The following is an 18,025-nucleotide window of genomic DNA, read 5'->3' on the forward strand; positions in this document are numbered from 1 at the left end:
GCACGTCGATCGTAGGGACAACAATAAACGGGGAAATCGCAAAAACCACGCCTACGCGAAAGACACCCGCCCGTCGCCGTCGAAAATGCGAGTCGTCGAACGAGAAATTTCGGCCGCGGCGGCGAGCCAAGCAGGCCCAGCACCACGACGGTGGAGGTTAAGTTCTTACCTGTCACGCGTGTTGGCGCCCGTCGGCGGCTTTCGTGTCTCTCCGTGGAACTTCGACGGCGGCCCGCACGCCGACACGCCTGCACATTATCCCTCGGCACGCCACTGAACCCCCGCGATATCCGCCCCGCCGGTGGACGATTATTCACGTTATTCACTTATATTCACTTGTTTCCAAACGGGAGGCCCCGTGCCCCCCCCCCTCTCCCGCGCGAGTACGGCACCACGACGACGACGACGACGCAACGCGAGACGCAACGCGTCACCACCGAAAACTCAACTCGGAGGTATCGAACTGCTCTCCTCCGCACTGCTCTCACGTGATCACACAGCGGCACACTCTCGCGCACGCGTCCTCCCGCACGGAGCGACGATCGTTCGACGAACTGACCCGGACTGTGAATCACGGCCGTACGGCGGCGGCGAAGGGCTCGCGAGCTCGGGCGCGCCGAAGACGGCCGAGCGCGCGCGAGCGCGCCCGAACGCGCGCGGACCTGCACGGACCTGCACGAGCAGGCGCGGCTCCGGTTTTCTCCCGTCCGGTCCGGCGCTCGCGCTCGCGCTTCCCTTCCCCGGAGACGACCGGACCAAGACCAAGACCACCAGACGACGACGCACCACAGCACCGCCGCCACGTTACGTTACGTTTTGCCTTCGTGCCTCTTCGAGGGGGTGTCGCGTGACCGCGCGAGAAGTCGCGCAACGCGCCGTACACCGTCTGGCACGAAGGCCAACGCTCGTTATCTTTTTGCTCCCGTTTCCGATCGCGAGATTCGCCGTAGGTCACCAGCGGGTAGGCAGAGATAGCGGCGAGAGAAACGCAAGAGGCGCGATGCGCGATCGTGCACCGGTGCGCGGTGGCCCTTTCGCCCTTTTTTCTCGCTTCGTTCGGATGTAACGGCGCGAAAAACCTCCGGGGGGGGGGGGGAGAACGTACTTACTCCGTAATCCTGCAGCGGGATGACGCGCGCGCGATGCGAGCCGCGGTTACAATCGATGACGAGCGAGAAGGTGGTATCTCCTCCGCGAGCGAGACGACCTTCCTGCGAGCGAGGACGTTTCGCTATTGCAAAACGCGACGCTTGGGCAACGCGACTCCTTCGCCGAGACTTCGAAGCCCATACTACCTACGTATATTGAGTTTCTCTCCGGGAGGGAATCGGCGCGGGCGCGCCGCGACTCTTCCCGCTCGGTGCCAAGCGACGGAGACGACGCGTTCTCACGCATTTTTATCGCGCCCGCCGCGCGGGGAAAGCTTCGACTTCAATGGAATTCTCTCTATAGTCGGTGCGCGCGCCGACCGCCGACCGACGCTACCTTGCGATGGTCGTGCACGCGTCCGCGTCCTCGCGCATTGAAATAACGCGCGCGAATTGAAACGATGTAATCGCGATCGAGCGCGCGCAGGCTAAGAAAGCGCTTGGAAGTTTATTGCGCGCCCCGCGCGGCTTGCTCTTTCGCTCCCGACGGCGGAAGCGACAAGCAAATAAATCTTGCGATAACATTAATTATTAAGAAAAATAAGAAAACGATAGCTAAAATCGGAACTTTTCCCGATACTTCATAGAATATCAGCTTAAAACTTTCTTTTTGTTTTAATATCTGTACCTTGGAGGTAAATAATCGTATATCCATTGTTATAAATTTAGAGAAAACGGAGTTTAAGGTTTTAAATAGGGAAATGGTACATGTCTTTTAGATATAAAATAAAAATAGCAATTTGCTTTGAACTATAAAGTGAATTAAAGGCCATCGCACACAAAATTGCATAGGCTGCATAAGCATAGCATAAGACCGCTGGACCAATGAGCATCCAGCATAAAGTCGCCATATTGATTTACATAAAATGCTCATTGGTCCAGCGGTCTTATGCTATGCTTATGCAGCCTATGCAATTTTGTGTGCGATGGCCTTAACTGACATATTCAATAGTACAACTGTCGCTAACTGCATCTGACCTGAAAAACTGGAGATACAATTTTTTATTTCTAAAATACAGATACTTAAAATTTGAATTTGACGCGTGATAAATAAGGTCAGTTGAAAAATAAAAAAATATTAGCTAAAACCGAAACTTTTCCTGATACTTAATAAAATATCAGCTTGAAACTTTTTATTTGTTTTAATATCTGTACCATAGAGGTAAATAATCGTATCTCCGTTATTATAAATTTAGAGAAAACAGAGTTTAAGGTTTTAAGGGCCGGTTGTTCCAACCTGTTGGTAAGCTAACTAACAGTTAAATCATATGTCTATCTTTGTCTAATGTAAAAGATAAACAAAGACATATATATATGATTTAACTGTTAGTTAGTTTACCAACAGGTTGGAACAACCGGCCCTAAATAGGGAAGCTATACTTTCGCGCAAAGTCTGTTCGAGATTCGCCATTCGACGAGCGATCCCGAATGCTGGCCAGCCATGCTCTTCAGATTCGACGATGCGGATATTTCAAGAACGCGCGATCGCGATCGTGGACATCGTGGTCGACCACTTAGGACAGGTCACTACGCGCGGCTGCTAGTCGCTCGCCCGCGTACACCTTATCCGTTCCGTAATGTGTAACGTCGCATTAATGGTGTCCAGGTGTTACGCGATACGGACGACGAAATAGGATAGTTTCCTCGTCAACGGGCGAGAAGCGTAGCGCGGCACCGGCGTAATGTGAACAGCGAGCAATTCCGCAAGTTCGCTCGCTCGCGCATGAAGCGAAGGAATATCGTTTTTCGTCAAGCTCTTCCGCCCTGCCGGGACCGAACGACCGTCGCGAGGTGGTTCGCGCGGCGCGGTGGCTCGAAATCCGAGCCAGTGAGTACTGTTACGCGTATTTGCATCGATGCAGAAAGACGTTGTTCCACAGTGATATTGAGCTAATCGCCGGAGCTTCGGGTTTATTAGAATTTATCCAATCAGAATACTGAATAATAAAAATTATAGGAACAATAACAAAAGAGGGAAAATTATTGGACTAGCAAGAAAGAAACTATGTTAAAAGTTTAAATTTTTACTGCCAAAAAAAGAAATACGAAAATCTGTCAAATTTTCAACCTTAGCACAATAAAATTATTATATCTATTGATAAAGTTTATTTTAAAATGTAACTCCGATCTATATCATTCTCAAAGTTTCGCAAATATAGCAATCCTGAAATATTGTATATTTAATTAATAGATTCATAAACATTTTTAATAAATTTAAGAATTGTTGAGTAATAAAGCACTAAATATGATGATTCTATAAAAAGAATGTCTGATATATAGTTTCACGGTTCCCTCGTTAAGCGAAATATTTGGCACAAGGCTCATTACGATGATGAAAGCACGCTGTGAGTCGTATTATCGTGACATCCGCCTCATCCGCTGCAGTTGATAAGACGGGATAGGCCCACGCCACCCACGCCAGTCAGAACGAAAGTTAGCCCACTCATTCTTTCGAGCAAGTCGAGTCCACAACGGCGCAATTGCTTACAAGGAGATTCAAAATAATGCCAGGCGCACGATCTACGCGTATAAAATAGCTAAACTATCGCCCAGATATCAACCCACTCAGATGTCCCAGAAATGTTCGTATTCTTTTTTATTCTGTCCACTGTGTGTTGCTGAATGATATTTATAAACACATATCTAAGATAACACTTCCGCTTGATACTATCACAAATATTTTCACACTTTTCGCATGAATAAAATAAAAGACCAAAATAGTAGCTCTGAATATCTTGTATAAATTATCTTTTCTTTTTTTTTATATCACAAACATCTTCGTACCTTCCGCACGAATAATACGAAAAACCAAAATAGCATCAGCTCCGAATATTTTGTGTAGATTGTCATTGCGCTGTCACGGCGATTTCGCGTTGCCGAAACGCGTTTCTGATCTCTATAAGGATCTGACGCACGTAACGCGGAGTCATTCATCTATACGCGCGCGTTGTACAGACAAAAGACCAAAAGTAAAAATCTCACGTCACGAAGTTAACACAACACAAGTTTACGAGCACGCTGAAATTCCTTCTGCGTTTTACGATAAAATACGCGTCAGTCAATGTAGAGTAAAACGTCACGGACCCTAATCCTTATCGTCGGAAATATCTTTTCTCATTTCAAATGCGCGACACCTCGAATCTTAATCGTCGATCGGTTACAAGTTCGTGCAAGTTTAGCATGAGGCTACCTGTACACGTCGGATCAAAGGAAACCTGGAAGAGCGGAGCTTGTTCAGCGAAAGAGAAAGGAGTGTGAAAGACGGACAGAGCAGCGAGAAAGAGACAAAGAAGAGGCGAGAGGTGAGTAACGAGAGACAGAGACCGAGACAGAGACAGAAAGCGAAAGAGAGAGAGAGAGAGAGCTGCTACGGGATAGGTAAGAGAGATACGGTCGTTGGCCGGTTCGGGCAAGGCTGCTGGCAAGGAGAACCAGGGCTGTAGTCACAAATAAAGAAGACGGGCACCTCTATCGACACCACTGCTATAATAACGGGGCGCGCACGAGAAAAGATGCGAATCGTTCTCTCTCCGTCCGTCCCACCTCACCGAAGGGCCTTAAAAACCGGTGCGCTACTTATAAACCAGTTCCAGATTTTAAAAAAGCACCCGGCGCTATCGCGCGCGATGCTCGCGAAAATAAAGCGTTATCTCAGCAAGCTCGTTCCATCATCCAAAAATTATAATCGGATTCATCACAATACACGATTAATGGGATTTACAGTATCCACGTAGAAAGTACGATGTAGAAACATTATACGATACCCATGAGGATTTATTTCCAAGGCTAAACCTTCTCTCTTTATTCTCCGTAATCACTTCAAACATTCGTAATCATTAGAAAATATTGTATTTTTCTAATCTTATTAATTTTAGGAAAAATAAATTTAGATATATCTTTTATAAAAATGTTATCTTGACAAAGCTATAAATCATATGTATTTGTCATTCTTTTTAAATTATTTTACAAAGTTAAAATAAGTTAAATTATTATCTATTATTAATCTACGTTTTAAAAATACTCAAAATTATTCGCTCTGTATATAAATAAATTGTACATGTACCTATATATCAGATTAGTCATTGGTTCGAGTTATTTTTATATTAAATTGTTTTGTATAATCTATATAAAAAGTAATAAATCATGTGTAACGCGGTTTAATGTTGTGCTAATTGTTTTCACAGCGTTATGCATAATAGATCTTCTCGATCGAGTTTTACCAGACGTAAATAATTAATTACTACTGCAACACAAAAAGGAAACCATAGTCATTGGAAAACGTATCGATAGCTCCACATACATGTCGTTTATTTTAAAACTGTAAATCCGGTTTCGAAGATCTCGCCGAACTCGATATACCACATGAGTTTATATCCGCGTCACATTAAAATTCATAACGTTTGAAAGCCGGACGCACATCACTTTCAAAGTAAGCGAGACTATATTGCTGCATCTGTACTATCCACCTCGGAAAACAGATCTGCACGCGGTAGTGCATCGAGCGATTGTAATCAACGTGTCGGCCGTGATTGGACATTCCCACACGAAGAAATCCGAGAAATAATTCGTATTCGCCGCGGAGTGACCGTTATATGCACGCACCAAGCGGTAATACTACCGCAAGCAAGTATATACTCCACACCTTGGCGATAAGGAGTTACCAGTATTAATCACGCCCGGCTCCTCTTATCGGCGCATACTGATTATTAACCGCGACGACGCGGCGGCGGCGTCTCGTCGTCGGTTAAGCGCGTGTATATATCCGGCGCTTCTTTTTCTACGCGGCGAAACCGCGGTATATCCAGCACCGATGATAAATGCTTATCAGCAGTTAGATACAAAATTAAGTTAATTAACTTGTGGTTTAATGATACGCTCTTTAGCAACGTGTATAACTATTCACTATTCAAAGCCTGTCAGTTCGTGCCTATATACGTTTCACGTAATAAAATTCCGTATAAATGACTGGGCAATTTTCCACTTTCATTTTCTAAATTGCAGAACTTCTTGTCTCTCCTTTTTTCAAAGAACGGGCAGGTTGGAAGTGATGAGATTTCGGTATCTCTCTCCATAAAATAATGAGATAGTTGTGTCTATAAAATTTACTCTAGAATCAAATAGTGAAATAACGCAGTCTCATTTCAGCGTCGCACATAGTGTAACAATGGTCGTTTAAAAGATGTCCGTTCGTATTACAGCCCTGAAAACAACTCCCTGTTGCCGTTTCACCATATAATTCCGACGAGACGAGGAATTCTGTTCGGTCCTCAGGATGCGAGTATTGCGAGTACCGAAGTATCGGGACAAAGGAACTCCAAGGACAAAAGGATAATTCGCATTGTATCTCGACACTACGGAATCCATTGCTATTTGTGTCGCAATGTAACGAAATTACAAACGCGACGATTCGATGAAAAACACTGTGAAAGACAGTAATGTCATACGAAAGTATTCTAATGAATATCTGTAGGAATCGCTCATGTATTGGATTAAAAGTTACAACTTTGAGAATAAACCCGAATAGACGATCTTTTTTTCTTTTCATATTTTGCTTCCCTTTTAATGATTTCGCAATGACGTTCAACAATTACTGCAATGAGTAACTGATTTATTATTAATAAAGAAATATATGCTTCTATCTTATATATCAAAATATCTTAATTAACACCTTCCTATATAAATTTCCTGAATATGCATACCCATATAACAGTTTGATTAAAAAAATATTTTTCATACATTACAAAATAAATAATTACAATAATTGAATATATCAGTTATAAATATCAAATATTTCTATAAGTTTTGGGTAAAAGTCTCAAAAAATGCAATTCGGGTAATAATTGCTATCGTCGAGGAATATGAAATGAAGTTCTGACTCGAGCGAATCATCGCTCGACGAATTCGGAAAACAATTATCCCCATTTGTATATTCGCCCGTAACTTTTCCGTCTGTCGTTTGTGCACAACGACTAATTCTCTGGTATCTCGCGCACTGTACATCAGTTAAAACTTCATGGTATAATGCGTCGACAGCAGCGGTGACGAAGTTCGTTCGAGCTTGACTTTCCGCGATAAAGACATTCGGGAACTTGGGCGACCCAGAAGCGCAGTCGGCCTGACCTAGAAACGTCAAAACGACGGCGAAGGCTCGTCGAAATAGCGATGAGGACGTTCCGACGCTGCACATCGCCTGCCTCGCGTTCGTCGACGACAGATGGAATTTCACTTAGCCATCATACCGATGAGGCCAATCGGCGGACTCGTCGGAGCGTGAACCGAGTTAACTGCACGGCATTGAGATGGAGTCCCGCTGCGCGTACCTACAATTACTCACTCGCCGATCTTCGAGAAAAATATGTTTTTCGACTAATGTCATAATCGAGCGGTAGACAGTGGAGGAAGCAAAAGGGCTTTATTATCGCGTGTGCATCCCTATTATATAACTATAAAGAATGTCATCTCTGATGGCTAGGTCGAAATCGATCGCGGCCGACGGCGACGGCGACGCGGCGCTCGAACGTCATCATCGGATAAAAATGCTGGGGCGACTGGCGTGTGAAAGGCGAATTCATTCCGATGGAAAAATCGAACGGATGTATATGCGGTATATACGCGCGTCGAGTACATGTTGTTGCATATGACAAATGCGAGGGATATCGGGAACGGAAACGCGGCATCTAATTTCCGCGAGTCATGTGATTCCGTTTGACGCGTGGGTGTCGCATTATGTATGTTACGCTCGAGGCAAAAATGATTCTGAAATCACGACATCAGGACAAAAGACGTGCACAAATCAAATGTGCATAACGGAACGTGGACGCAAAGTTCAAAGTATGATTTCGAAATCTAAACTTGCATCAAATATTTCAATCTATATTATCAGACTGTCTTTAGTAACGCCAAGCATAATAAATTTCCCATAATCCAACAAATCTAGAGTTCATTATATCTAATGTAAGAGTTGTCCTACATTAGCTTATCAAGCTCATTCATAATCTATTGTTGTAAATTATATTATAAATATTATACATATAATCTCTATTTATAATAATTTTAATAATAATTTTTTAATTTCTCCTTCCTCTAGTCTCCTTTCCTCGCGAATAGAACTACTAGAATTAATTAATTTAATCTGTTTTTACGTTTGGTTTATATCTCTAGATAGAAACACGAAGATGAATATTTAAAAGCACCAATTAGTTATAATATCTATGTACATATTATGTACATAATGCTCTAGAATGCTTTGTACTAGTCGTTTTAAAATGTAAAACAATGATAAGATTCAAGACATGAAAAACACTATACTGCATGCTTTATAAAAGCTCTTTAAAGTCTTCAACTTAAGAAACACGTTTTTCAGCAAATATCCCGATTAGATAAATCAGAAACACGTAAGAAAAACACGAGAGATTTTAAGTTATTACTTCGAACGGTTGAGTCGTTACTCCAGAAAATTTCTCGATTTGTCCTCGGGTCAGAATCATTATCGCGACGATCAACGAACGGTGACTAATTGTGGCGGGACGAGAGTCGATCGTGCGCGAAAGCAAGAGTCTTCTCCTTCACAATGGCGAGAGAGCGAGTATTTGTTCGCTCGAAGAGATCGAAGTGGAAATAATTATCCATCGCGCACCTCGCCGTCGGAATGCGAAGCGATAACACAATGCTTGATTACAATCTCTCCGCGCGTGCACGATCTCGCGTCTCGCGGGTACGAGAAGCGCCAAGTGCACCGTCGTCGTATCGCGAACTTCCATTATCGGGATCTCGATCTGCCCTCGACGCACCGACGGAGACGATCCGATCTTTACACCCTGGGAGCACTCTTAGCCCCGCCGCGCCGCGGCCGCGCGCGCTCGATTTCTCGCCCTCGATAAATTCATTCTCCCGACTGTAAACTCGCGCTCGGGCGAAGTAAAGCAACTCTCGGGCTCGAGGGGACGAGCAGAGAGCGAGAGAAGAAACGGAGAGGGCAGTTCGATATCGAGTTCCTTCGATAGCTTCGAATATTCGAGGTCACACGTGTCCGCCGCATCGTATACGCGAGAGCGCGAGAAACGGACGGCTAATTACAGCTAACGCGCTTTCGCGGGCAGATGAGCGTAAATAGAATTGCGCAACACGAAACCGCCTCGCCGCTTGATGTTGTCGGAGAATGGATAATAGATTATTCATGCCTGATTCGAAATTCGAGCAGGTGCTTCCATTTTGCGGGAATGAACAATGAAGCGGGGCAAAACATGCACCTTCAAAATCGCACGCGATATATCGGGCTCTCGCTTTACTAAGTTACTATTTGCTAATTATATCATTTTATACATAATAAAAATAACGATAATAATTCTTACCTTCTATAAAAGGTATCGATTTTGTTTGCATGCAGCAAATGGTAACTCGCGATTTAAAAATTATTTCTTTTCCATGGCTGTATAGCGTCTACATCTCTTTAATAACAGTAATGAAGCCGCAGTTGCTAGTTGTGTCGCCATTCGGAGACCTCTCCGCAATTTCCTCGGGCAAAAATCAAGAGACGGTCCTTTCCCGACATAACAAGACAAGAGGATTGTTCGCGGAGAGACATTTCGCAACTTTCTCACACACTGCGAGTTGCATATCAAATTCGAAAAGTTTGAAACGCGATGCGAGATATGCGAGGCCCAAATCCAAGTGTCGTTAAAAAAAGTAATCGTCCGTGATTATCGCGAAATCTAATACGATTTTGTATAGGATTTGTCTAACGAGTGAATAAACTGCGTAAACTATTAAATTAGTCACGCAAAAGTTATTTAGTAATATTGCTAATCTTTATTGTTCAAAGGAAATACCACATTTGGTATATTTCCGTATTAAAGTAATAATACGACACACACGAAACGGCACGCGCCTATTACGCTCGAGTTTCATTGCACGAATGATAACACGGGGTGTACGAGGCAAATAAACAAGGTTGTACATACATACACTAGCTAATTTCGCATCTATAGGAAATATTACACAAAAAACAGTTATAAAATATTTAATGTATATAACTATACGCCTCATATTCTATTTCTTGTATTTCAGATTGATCTTGGATAAAATTATTCATCGTTATTGTATTTCGTTTTCCAAATTCTCGTTAGATTTGCTTAAGACGACGATTTATTCTGTTCAATCGAAAGCGTTTTGGAAATCTAATAAAGATATTGTTATTTAAATATTCTAATAAAACATAATTATTAAATAAAATATTTATTTAAAAAAAAACTCACTTAAAAAACTATTTTAATAAAAAAATTACGGATATCAACTAAATATTTTTCCCTGACGCTGTGGGAAATCACGTCAGGGAAAACCTTACGTGGAATAACAAAATCGATACCATGTTATATTTAGATATCTCTTTAGTGGTTTATTTCAATTTATTAGAGGATCATTTTTAAATTTTCCAGAAGTCACGGTGAAGTCTTTTGCTATCTCTCTCTCTCTCTCTCTCTTTCTCTCTCTCTCTCTCTCTCTCTCTCTCTCTCTCTCTCTCTCTCTCTCTCTCCTTTTCCCTCCTCCTTCTCTCCTTATACCACCCTCGACACACTTCCAAGAACGCAAAAACGATGGTCGCGGCACGGATTCGGAAATAGAACTTCGCGTGTCCCTTAAAAACCCATATCGATCCCCCCCTTCATGACTTGGCGCACGACGCGACCCGGCGATTTCGAGCCCGGCGGGCTCGCGCGTACGAGACATTCGTCTCGTTCGCTAAATTATTCCACCCATTCGCGCGCGCCATGTGGAAATTCGAGCCCACCTACCTCTTTGCGAGAACACTACCCTCGATTGAAGGAACAATGGGATACGCAGGGGGTGTCTTGCAACTCCGTGTGCTCCGCGCCGCGGCGTATACCGAGAGAACAAACGGAGAAGCACAAGCTCGATGAGATGTGAGACGTCGATAATCTCTAAACGATGGAAAATTGAGGGGTTACGATGAGATGTATAAATCGGACGTATAAATAGAGAAGTAACCGGTGTTACTTGAGCGGAGATTAGCGGAGAAATTTTTGATTTACGCTTTTCCCACCGAGTCTAGGATAAAGATTCATTTGTGCAAGCTACACAACTATATAAACATCATATAAATTACTTAATTTGATAATGTAACACTGTCCATAATAACATATATTTATTACAGAGAGTGTAATGTAGATAGTCAGTGACATAGTTCTCGGTAATCCAGCTCAGGAAATGTTAACAGATAATGAAATTTGCATAATTACAACTATGTTGTCTTACACAAGTATATATTACTTGCAAGTAGGTATATCTTATTTAGAGACTAAAGACTGATTTATTAAAAAAAAAAGTGTAAAAATCAAAATTCGAAATCATCTAATTTTAAGATTCATATCATTAATTTGCAACTTCATAAGCACTTATAATTTACCAAGATCGCGTTGTTTCAACAAGTTTGAATCGCACAATTAGTTTACAATGATACCATAATGCAATATATTTTTCTCAATAATATAATTTTCTATTTTTTGCTGTGAGATATCGATTTGAGACTAGATTGGGCGCAAACAGCACTCCGTTGTATCTCGGTATTAAAACGGAAGATAAAAATATATAACTCGATAAGTCAAAGTTCGCTGGCAGCGCAGTCAGTCGTGGCATAGGTCGCCCATTGACGACACACGCATGAATCGACCATCGAGCTTTGACTTTTCCCGTCACAAGTATAGCAGTCACAGCGCAGTGTGTACTGTGGTGGGTATAACAATAGCATCCTCGCTTACGCTCGTTACTTACTTGACCAGTCTTTAACCTTTTAGTTTCTCAGTCAGCGTGACGCGAGCGCGACTTCGCGCCACGCCGCATCGATGTGCATCGTTTCCGCGAAAGTACCGACGATAAACGGCGAACTATATATCCTCCTCGCAATGTAATTATGCAACACCGAATCGCGCGCGTTTATCGGGGAGCGCGCGTACACCCAATGGACAGGAATGGGAAATGGGAGATAAGAATGGGTTGCGATAAAGCGACGAAGATATCGCGCGAAGGAGAATGCGTTTCCCGCAGATAATTGCATTGTGTCGCGAGACGATTATATATCTCGTACCTGCACTTATATGCCCGACAACCTGCGTTATTTCGCCACCTCAAACGCATCGCGAAAAAACACGCATTTCTTTCGACTGAAATAAAAGACTTGGGGTGCATGCGCCAAAACGCATGATATTAACTTTAATCGATACATTCCTGGAATCGATTTTCTTTAGTGATTTTCGCTAAACATCGAGTATCTCAGACATATGGAATGTCAAAGTATATGACATTTCTGAAAAAGTATCTAATAGTTAAGTTTCAGTAAAAACAATCATGCTATTTAATCACATCTTAACCTTGTTATAAAATAAAATAAAATTATAATAACGTCGCAAATATAGCATCGAAAGGCGTAATAGAACGCGACAGTTCTGTCGAATAAATATAATTTACCCACATTGTAAAAAAAATGTATGACAAATTGCGCGAAAAACGACTTATATACCGTGGATTATTCGAATCGCAAGGAGAGCGTAAAACGCGTTTTCCTTAAAAGCGGGCCATAAATATCGGCCGACTCCCATGCATACGAAGTCCCGGCGAAGAGTGAGGGACAGGGAATTCCTTCTCGCTTCTCGTCGTCCGCGTCGGCGGGCGGCGGCGGCGTAGCCGCGAGATGGTTTTGCATCGCAATAACGTCGGGTCGCGACGTTGCTATTCTTCTTCCACGGTTTTTTGCATTATTATTTCAATTTCCGCGCACGTCAGTCGCACGCGCGACGGCGACGGCGACTTAGCGAACGCGGCAACGCGGCCACGGCGATGAAAACACTAATCAAAACTCGATAACTCGCGTACGCCGTTTCCGCCAACGTGGTGTCCCCGGCGTGCACTTAATATCGATCGCGCGCGCGCGGAGCGGCACGGAGGCGCTATTGTTTGCCGGGCAAATTATTGCACGCGCGCCGATCGGTCGCTCTCCGCGGGATTCATGACATCGGCGCGGCGCGCGATAGCTCGACCCATTGTGAGCCGGTTCTTGCCGGCGCGGCGTATCGCGTATATCTTCTCGCAAGAAAATTATCGCGCGCCCGAGTTCTTGACCTTACTTGAACGCCTGCCAATATATACTCTATCCGGTAAGTCGCACACTTAAATACCGTGCCGACGTACAAAAGCGAGAGGTGTACGCAAAGGTGAAAGGCGCTCCGAAAATTAAGACCAAATAAAGAGATTATAAACTCCGGATTTCATATATAAACTTTAAATGGAGTTTTCTAAATATATTTTAGAGAGCATTTTTTCGATAAAAATTCCGTATAAAGATAGAGAAAGAAAATTTAAAAAATCATATAACAAGGTTATAAAACTGTTCATCAAAGGCAATAATTCTCAAACAGATTCTGTATATAATTTAGCTAAGACAAAAGATAATTGTGCAAGTGGGAAACTTTAGCTTGAAATTCTTTTAAGTATAAAATAATTATACGCGATATATATATATATAGTATATCTTTCTCTTCTATCTCTTATACGAGGAAACATCTCATCCGAGACATGTTCCAGCATCCACCTTCGTAGAATATTGATTAATATTGTGGAACGTGATAAACAAGAATGCTTCCGCCGATGCCACGACGAAAGAGAGCAAAGCATTTATGTATAGCGATAAGAAAATTATCTCCCACGAGCGGTAACGCTTGGATTCCCGCGTGGCTGGTTGCCAACGCTATATACAACATACTAGCCACTCGACCGAAATAACTCCGAATTACTTAGTTTTAAAACATGCTAAACGTTCAAAAAGCGGAATAATTCCGGTATCACGTGGTTGGAGCGATGAGGAACAATATATTGCGGGGAAATTCACAACACGCCGCGAAATTCGATTTTTATTTCACGAATTCATTCTATGAATTCTGATATTATTATAATTTTATTGCCATCAGCTTTTCACGTGGATTGTTGGCATTCACAAAGACTATTTGTTGTTTAATTTTAAAACTATAAATAAGGTAGATAATATATATAGTGTCTATATTTTCTAATAACAAAATATTTACTTAGTACTTATCATCAGAGATAAACTTTTATCAAATATAGTATACTCATACACTTTCTCCCGTTTCCTCTTTCTTTTCCTAATAACGATAGTAGAAAAGGTTATCTTCATAGAAAACATATTTACTTTCATGACGACTCGACAATTTACAAAACTGTACTGACATGAGAAAAGACGCTGGGATCTGATTGAAAATTCCAGTTACTTCTCTTTTCACCTTACGATTTTCATTTACAGGCAAATGCAGAAGCGGAATCATAAAGGCAACGTATACAAAGCAGCAAAGTCTCTTTGCGGAATACTTAAAGTGAAGAACTCGCAGAAATGTATGAACAAGAAAAGAAGATGAGCACGAGATATTTTTGACTTTCGCAATTTTCACTTAAATTGTAAATTGTGTGTTGAAAGAATAAACGGCAAAGAAAAAAGAAATATAATGGTCTCAGATGATTATATTGGCGAAATTAAACAAATTACAGAAAAGAATTTTGTCAATCTGACTCCCATAAAATTTCTGTTTGCAGAGAGAACTCATCTTGTTAAGTACTTTAATAATATTAAGTACCTTAAGTTTCTCGTATCGTTGATATAATTATTGATAGATTATCTATTATACAACCTTCGTTTGACAGCGCAGTTGGCATCAGTAAAAATTATTTCTCTCATCATTATCTGTTCCAAATCAAAAAGACAGAGAATATATTATAGAAGCAATGCATGACAAAATCAGGGGTGTCTCGGTTATAACACGAAAAAGATACACTCGACAAAAGATAATAAAGTTATTTACTGCTAATTTATTGCTCTATAATTCTGAATTTATTACTCTTATCTATTCGCAGGAAATTAATATCAAAAGTGGGAGAGGAGTGTTGCCTTCACGATACGTTAATCCCCACTCTTGGAAAACACGTATCGTAAACAAAAAACCAATATATCAGAATTATTTGCTAATTTTTTATTTCAAAATACTGTAAAGAGATATAGAAAATATTGAATGGTTATGAATGCACCGGTACCGGTTATTACCGTAATTGCATAAGAGCAAAACGATCAAAAATAAAAAGTTAACTATATAAGTTTGACATTAAATTGTTTTTTTTTATCGAACTCGTAAAATACGTGGTTTTGAAATTTATTGCTCACGAAATAACTTTAAAAGTTATCGAAAACACACACATACCAAGATTAAAGTATAATATATTTTAAACAAATTAGTTACTGTATCGATTTTGGTGTTAAAATGATTGTTTAATATCAGCTCAGTAACTAATTCATTTAATGTAAGTAATATAGTAATTAATTAAATAATTAATTTAATTATTTTACTTTGCTCTTGTGTGTGTGTGTACGTGACGATAGCACATTCTTAGATTGGACTTTATTAACTTGAACCACTTGAACAACTTAGCAATAAATTCCAAACCAAGATATTTTACGAGCAATAAATTCTAGAACCTCCAAAATACCAAAATTGGCATAACAACTACTTTGTTTAATATATACTCATGTATTTTTGTGTGTTTTCGATCATTTTTAAAGTTGTTTCGTAAGCAATAAATTTCACAATAACGTGTTTTACTAGTATTTGATTGGAAAAACAGTTTAATGTTAGACTTATATGGTTAACTCTTTATTTTGTACTATTTTTCTCTTATGCGATAACCAATATCGATATATATTCATAACCATTCAATATTTTCGATATCTCTTTGCAGTAATTTAGAGCAAAAAATTCTGGTATATCGATTTTTTGTTTACGGTATTCTTACGTGTTTTTCAGGAGTGAGGATGCTAGTGTAACGAAAAGACAGACCGCACCTCCACTTTTGATATTTATTTCCCGCAAATGAATAGGAGCACTAAATTCAAGACCAGAGCAATAAATTAGCACTTAATTGCCGTGTAGCCAAACTTCTTTTTATGGTGAGGATGCTAGGTTCACAAAAATAATAAAGTTGCCGTCGTGTCGGTGTAAGTAATCGACCGTTCAAAACGGAAAACATTTCTAGCATGGCTAACGATATTGTTAATTCGATAATGAGTTCGTTGTCAGCGAACGAGAGATGCATGGCGACAATTGATTGATAGCCAAACGCCGCCGCCGCGCCGCCACGCGTGTATAATACTCGTTTAACAGTTCCTCGCTTGACTTTGATTTAGGTAACATTTGGCTCATAATTAGCGCGACTTTCATTTTTTTTATTGCTCGCATTAATCGCAGAGATTAAGACCGGCATCTTCCGCGTAATTTTCACTTTCTCGAAAAATTTTCACTGCTCGTTTAAAAGTCACTTTCGCACGGCGAGCTAAGACGGCTTTATCGGATATCGTATTAAACGAAAGCGGTAAACACAGAGATAGTATCGCTCTGCTATATATTTTGCACATTACATAATTGCAACCAATATGCAAACAATAAGTACTTTCTGAAAATATTTATTCAAACTAGTATTTTCTTCCTTTTATATATATATATATATCGTAATGTAATTAATAATTTAAATATAAATTTAAAATTTATTTTTATAAATTATTATCGCATTAGAATAGATATTTCCTAAATTATAACTAAAGTTATAAAAATATAAATATATTTTTGTATTCTTTATTATAGTATTATTGATTTTTCTTTCGAGGAGTTGTTTCAATCTAAACATGCTTCGAAGTCGAAAAAAATACGTGTCTGTTATTTTTCGCTCTACAATATATCCAAAGCCCATCGAAATCGGAGGGATAGTTCCAAACGTTCCCTTGTGAGTAGATATGTCTACAAGTTGACCTCGATATAAAAAAAAGTGTAAACTCCTCGGTAAACTCGAAATTAATTTCCTGTAACGATACCAGCTTGAAGCTTCCAGCTGAAATACTATTCTGTGCTACATACATCAGGCCTAATATGGCGTTATCGCTAATCTAACGGATGATTACTCGCTTTCAGATATCCTAATAAACACGCATCAACGCTGGAAATTTGAGATATAATGAATCGTGATATACATCACGACGCAAATCTAACCGTCAACTCACATCTATCGATCTATCTCAAATTCCAGATTACTCCCTCGATTAATTTGGAATACTATATGACAAGAATGTCGAAATGTTAATAGATGTTGAATATTATAAGTAATATCAAGTTAATATCATTAATTTTTCGTATTATTATAATAATTGGTAAAATCTTAAAAAATTTTTTGTTAAGTTCTCAATCAAATTTTACTTTAAAACTTTGCCTTAAATCTTAATTATTGCGATATATTTAATATCGAATATAATTAACTTAATATAATTTATTGCCTATATATAACTGCGAAAAGAAACAGCTTGAATTTTGATTACAGAAAAATCGACTCCTATTTGATAGATGAGTAGAACATAAAAACATAAACTCTAGGACATCTTGTGCGTCCTCGTATATAGCTATAATAAGTATTATAAATACAGATATCGCGTGAGGTAGATAATGCGATCGCGTCCATCGCGCGCTTTATTTTCCTAGAGAGTGTACTAAAAATTCGCTTTCTGCACGCGTATACCTAGCACGCAGAATGAGAAAAGAGAAGTGGGGGGGATGGAAGATTTATTGGAGCGGCTCGAAGCCGCGGAGTTGCTAATTGCGTTTGCTACTGTGTGCAGGAAAGTGTATTCTCGTTACATGCACCGCTCAGGTTTTCAATTACGGGCTGACCGACCGGCCAGGCCCGCGTTCCAGGATGATTATCAGACTGCCATTATTTCCGGTGTACTTCCGCCGAGTCCTACGATATGTTTATGCCAATTACGG

General features: G+C 40.5%; 1 protein-coding gene across 2 annotated transcripts in view; it reads right to left on the bottom strand.

Moving 5' to 3' along the window:
• Plexa (plexin A) overlaps positions 1-18,025 on the bottom strand; it is a 276,975-nt gene that overhangs the window by 235,776 nt on the left and 23,174 nt on the right. The window contains exon 1 of one of the 2 annotated variants that reach the window (XM_077402604.1): positions 170-679. The exons of the other annotated variant lie outside the window; for it this stretch is intronic. The gene's annotated coding sequence lies outside the window, so the exon portion shown is untranslated. Of the gene's footprint in view, positions 1-169; positions 680-18,025 lie in introns of those variants that run through there. 2 annotated transcript variants of the gene reach the window in all.

Source organism: Temnothorax americanus, unplaced genomic scaffold, assembly GCF_048541705.1.
Source record: "Temnothorax americanus isolate GAGA-0224 unplaced genomic scaffold, ASM4854170v1 Scaffold16, whole genome shotgun sequence".
In the NCBI taxonomy this organism is placed as follows: Eukaryota; Metazoa; Arthropoda; class Insecta; order Hymenoptera; family Formicidae; genus Temnothorax; species Temnothorax americanus.